Source organism: Xenopus laevis, chromosome 1S (assembly GCF_017654675.1).
Source record: "Xenopus laevis strain J_2021 chromosome 1S, Xenopus_laevis_v10.1, whole genome shotgun sequence".
Taxonomy (NCBI): Eukaryota; Metazoa; Chordata; class Amphibia; order Anura; family Pipidae; genus Xenopus; species Xenopus laevis.
This window is the reverse complement of record NC_054372.1, coordinates 91,698,706-91,704,705: the sequence shown is the minus strand read 5'-3', so window position 1 is coordinate 91,704,705 and position 6,000 is coordinate 91,698,706.

The window sequence follows — 6,000 nt, the reverse complement described above, 5'->3', positions numbered from 1 at the left end:
CGATATAGGGAATTTGTTTCTTTGCTAAGTTATTAAGTCAGTACATAATGTGAACATGCCAGAAGGGTTAACCAAATGTCTGTTATTCATAATTTTTAGCCAACTATTGATGACAGAGACCAGGGGGATTTGGTGCAATACTGAGTTATATGCAAAGGCAGTTTAGAGCTTAAACTGGGCATACACAAGAATATTTTTATGCCTCCCTGGAACAATCTTATTGGTTATCTATTTGATATGATTCATCCATCAGTGGTTAATGATATGTGAGGAGACATTTGTTGTATCTTTGTCAGGTTGGCTGCAAGATCTAACATATATTAACCAATGGTTATCTGTCCCTTTGTTTACTTGGGCATTTTACCCATCCCTTCAAAATAAAGGCATGCACAGGGAATGTTACTTTAACAATGACTGATCTCCCATCCACTGACCGATTTTCATTGTTTCACAGCTAAAATTTTTAAACCTGTCTGATCGACTTTTGGGATCATTTTATCAGACTGATGCAATCATGTGCACCCCATCGGTGTAACAATAAGTAGACAATCAGAATGCTCTAATGTTGTGTAAATGCCATTGTGGCATATGTTTTTTGCCTAAAATGTCCTTTAACAGAAGCTATAAAATTAATTGTCATATTTATAGATGTTCTTTGTACTAGATAGGGGGTCCCCACCCTTTTTTACCAATGAGCCACATTCAGATGTAAAAAGAATTGGGGAGCAACACAAACAATAATGTTGGTGTGGCTGGTGCAAAACAAGTGCTGTGATGGCCTTTTGGTAGCCCCTATATGTACTGACAGCTGACAGTCTGCAGAAGGCTCTGTTTGGCAGACCACCTGGTTTTATGCAACCAAAACTTGCCTCCAAACCTGAAATCCAAAAATAATCACCTGCTTTGCAGCTACAGAAAGCAACATCCAAGGGGTTGGTGAGCACTGGTTGGAGATCACTACTCTAGATGGAAAATTGTTGTCATTGTATTCCGTTATTTTTAAATGAAAATATTACAAGAAAAAGGACAAACTTAGTAATTACCATTCTAATCTTTATGAATTTCTTGTAATACATATCCTTTGTGATAAGTGGAAGCATTTTGAGTAATGTTGTGTGTTGCCAGCCTGAAACCTGTCCATGCAATAGTCTTCTAGCTGGTTACAGGCAGTTGAGCAACCAGACTCTGCCACAGACCCCCCCCCCCAGACTGCACAGAGAGTCCTTCTGAACAATTTTGCAGATACTTTATATTTCCACTTTAAAAAAGTGTAGTGGTTTTATACTGCTGTACAGACAGTCTATAGCCAGTGGTATACAGCTCTGCATATCAACTCTCTTTGCTTGAGGATGTTCAACACAGTGGATAAGTTATTGAATAGTAAAAACACAGGAAAGGTTTCATTAGATAGAAGTGTAAATATTCTAGAACACACATTTTGTATGGGTAGGCTTAAACTGGTGTCTGGCTGGCTGTTCAGTTCAGAAAGAGTTGAAAATAGACATTCCAGCTGTTATTTGCCAGGATTATATTTAATTTTGAAATCTGACATGGTGCTAGACATATTGTCGGTTTCCCAGGTGCCCCGGTCATTTAACTTGTGCTTTGAGAAATTTCAGTCACTCTTTACTACTGCACTACAAGTTGGAGTTATTTCACCCCCTCCCTTTTTCCCCAGCAGCCCATCAGCAGAACAATGGGAAGTTACCGCTCCCTGGTAGATATAAGAACAGCACTCAATAGTAAAATCCATGTCCCACTGCGACTCTTTTAGTTACATTGAGTAGTAGAAACAACAGCCTGTCAGAAAGCAGGTCCAAAGTGCAGCACTGGCTCTTTCTGAAAACACATGACCAGGCAAAATGACCTGAGATGGCTGCCTACATACCAATATTACAACTAAAAAAAATAAATTTGTTGGGTTAGGAATGGTAGAGTGAATTGTTTGCAGTGTAAACCGTGTAATTTAGAAACAAAAACTACACCATAAAAATCATGTATGAATCCCTTTAATTATATAACAGAAGCTTTCTGTGAAAATATATATTAAAGCATATTTTCACCATATTTTTATTCACAAAAATCCAGGATTAATTTAGCAAGGAGTGCAGCAAGATTAGCCTCATGTCTTCTGTTGTTTTGCTTTATTTCTTCCTTTGGTTTTGTGAATGTAAATGTCACATAGTAACAAAAGGAAGAACTGGGGATTCACCTGGGCCTTAGAGGGCAGTGCTATGACCTAATCCTAATAAAGGATTAATAATGAAGAGGGTTATATACTAAAGGGCACTAAATTTGCTCAGGAGCAGTTGCTCATAGCAACCAATCCACAGGTAGCATTTACTGGTCCCCTGTTTAAAATAAACATGAACCAAATTGTATAACCTTTTTGAAAGAAAGTTTAGGGTTGATTTCTCTTTTAAAGATGTTTAAAATATATGTAGTTTTATCTACAGGATTCTTTCATGCAATGTCTGATAGTGGCCTTATAACTACCAGGGTAACTGGTTTCATAAATGTTCTTCAATTTGGTTCATTGCTGAATGGGAGACCAATGTTTCCTGGTTGTTAGGGCATTGTTTCACTGTTGCAGGGTGTTTAAGTGTAAGTGCAAATATCTTATTGGTTGCTATGGGTTACTGCTCCTGGCAAACTTTTATTACATATAGGTTAAAGTGACCAAATTTTAGACACTGCATTTGTGAATTGTGATGAATGTTTGTGTTTTTTGGGATGTGTGGTCTTCTAATAAGTTTGACTTGCAGAACTTGTGATCTGCAGATTTTAAGCAATTCATTTATGTGCCATTGATCGCAACTTTGCGTTAGTTATCTTTTTCTGATCTGTTTATTTGTTGAGTGATATAAAATTTTATGTGCACTATTATGACACAGGGCAACATAAATCCCTAGATGTGTATTGCCTGTTTTCCAAAACTAAGTCTTAATAGCTCACAATAACTATAACTGTTTCCCTGCATCCACCACCTCATTTAAAATGTAAGTTTCTTCTGTGCCTGTGTCTTGATTTCCTGTGTTTTGGTGCTGAGGTTAATGAATGGCCTCTTTCTTATGCAAGATAGTTACCTGATGCACACAGCAATATGTTGAGTTGAGAAGGTTTGGCAGATCAGCCATTATATTTTGGGTACTAGTGACAGAATAGCTGCTTCTGCGCTAAACGTATCAACGCATTTTTAATGGTGAATCCCTGATCTCCGTGATGGAAGGGCTTCAGCCATGCAAAAGTCAGAAGAGCTTTCAGAGCTGCAAAAATTCATATATAGGAATAAAGTGTTTAGAGAACCATAGGAAATTGTTTAATATGTACGCATAGGGTTGTGATCAATTGTTAAATAACTAATTGAAGGTAATATAAACCTCTGCCTCTACAGCTATGGTATACACAAACAAATGCACTGCCAGTTCCTTCAATGTGTCATATTCCTCAAGCAGCAAAAGGACCTGAATGCAATCTTGATTGCCATCTTCATCATCTTAAAAAGTTTAGTTTCTACAATTTTGTTTAGGGCAAGCAGGTAGTTATAAATGTGGGTGCATACTGGTCATCAAATCATGTGTAGTTTGATGGAATGTAGCAGCAGTGTTTCGCCTAAAGACCCTTTACACAAGCCTGTGGAAGGCATGTCTAAAAAAAACAAAATTGAGTTTACAGATTCAATAAAAAAACAATGCAATGCAATATATACTGTATATATAAACAAAATACAAGTATGGTTATGGAAAACAGGCTCTCGTTTAGCGACATCAATAGTTTTTTGTTTGGCTACTGATCTGATAATTTGTGCTGATTATTAGTCCGGTCCCTTCCCCTGGATCATAAAGGGACCGTGCTTATGTGGTTCCCCATCTAAAAGGATTTTTAGGGTGGTGGTAGATGGAGAGATTAGTCGCCACTGGCAAGAATATGAATCGCCGGCGGGATGACATGCGAATCTCCCCAAAATGCAAAGTAACTTCGGACGACTTCGGAAATCCGAAATGATTTGTATGCCATCCCGCCGGCTATTCGTATTGTTGCCAGTGGGAAGGCATGTACTATGTGTAGGGTTGCCACCTTTTCTGGAAAAAAAATACCGGCCTATATATCTATCTTTTTTCCCCTATTATGTTGATCCCCATTGGGATCAACCATCATTTTTATCGGCCAGGCCGGTAAAATACCAGCCGGGTGGCAAAACTAACTATGGGTAATTTAATAAAAGCTGCAAAGTCAGATGTAAAAAGCTGTAGAAACCATCATTAAAAGCATAGCTGTTACTGGTTCCTTAAGCTGGCCATAGACGCAAAGAACTGATCTTACGAATCATCGTACGATCGGACTTCCCCATCTCCCAACCTGCCACTAACCATTCCTATCAAATAAAGTACAAAAGAATAGATCAGCCGATATTCTGCCCATGACAGCAATCGTACGAAAGTAATGTCCGACCAAAGCTAGTGACAGTCTCCCTCTGAATATCGTACGATCGGCAATACACGCAGAGATATTATCAGCAGCCGACAGAAATCTTTTAACCTGTCTGATCGACCAAACGACCGATCTCCGCCATACGAAAAATGACGGGACTCTCCACACACGTTCCGAAAATCGTACGAATCCTTGATTCGGACGATTTGATCTTTGCGTCTATGGCCAGTTTTAGAGGTAGATCTGGTGCAAATGTTGTCTTATTATATAACCTACTAATTCTGTAATTACCCTTTACTGCCAATGCAAATGTGCCACTTGTATTTAAGGACTTAAATCTCAGGTTTGATATACTAGATTATGACTTCATATACCTCCTAAATCAAGCAGGCAAAACCCAGTGTGATTGTTTATCTGGTCTCACAATTCTGCAGTGCCTTGTATTATCAAACTGTTTACCATAGCAAAAGGGCTTTGATCTTGCAATCTTTGTCAACATTTAATTGTGGCAATTCTAACCTCAAATATGTGCAAATAAAGTCTTTGCAACATAAAATAAAGTGTTTGTCATCTTATTGTAATTTTTTATGTCCAATATTTTGCTGTCTTTATCTAGAAATAATAATTTGGTTTGGCTACTTTGCCTGACTTTGCCTTCTAAAATGTATGCCAAATCCGACTGAGCCTATAGCTCTGTCCCTGGGCTAACAATGGATAATTCCATTCCAAGATCTGTTGAGAGAGGCTTACGTTAGCTTTGTGCCACATCTGCATCCATAAAAGCATCTATTTCTGAGCCTTTTTTTAGCAGTATTTAGATTTGGCCAAATTCAAGAACCTGGACAAACGTAACCCTGTACAACAGTAAGCATTTCTGTAGGGTGGCAATTAAGTTAGTACCCTGTTCTTGCCTGGCCATTCCAGTCATTAAACATTTTGCATTCTTGCTTTGTGTGCCACTATACTTGAAATGAAGCAATCCTGTGTCAAGTCATTGAACATATTTTGAAAAAATGTTGCAGCCAACGACTTCCAGTGCTGGGTTTCCTCCCAGCAATTCATTGCCAGGTCTTCACTGTAGCAGTTTGGTTGCTGTTAGTTTGTTGGTCTTTCAGCCTTTGGTTTTGTCTTCAGCATGTAAAATGCTCAGTTGGGTTAATGGAATTGTTCAGTGTAAAAATAAAAACTGGGTAAATAGATAGGCTGTGCAAAATAAATAATGTTTCTAATATAGTTAGTTAGCCAAAAATGTAATGTATAAAGGCTGGAGTGATTTGATGTATAACTTGTCAGTCAGAACACTACTTCCTGCTTTTCAGCTCTCTTGTTTTACACTGACTGGTTACCGTGGCTACCAGGCAGTAACCAATCAGAGACTTGAGGGGGGGCTACATGGGTCATATCTGTTGCTTTTAAATCTGAGCTGAATGCTGAGGATCAATTACAAACTTACTGAACAGAAATGTACCATGTGGCCCCCACCTTCAAGTCACTGACTAACTCAGAGTTATAAAGCTGAAAAGCAGGAAGTGTTCTGGCTATTATGTTACACATCCAGTCACTCCAGCC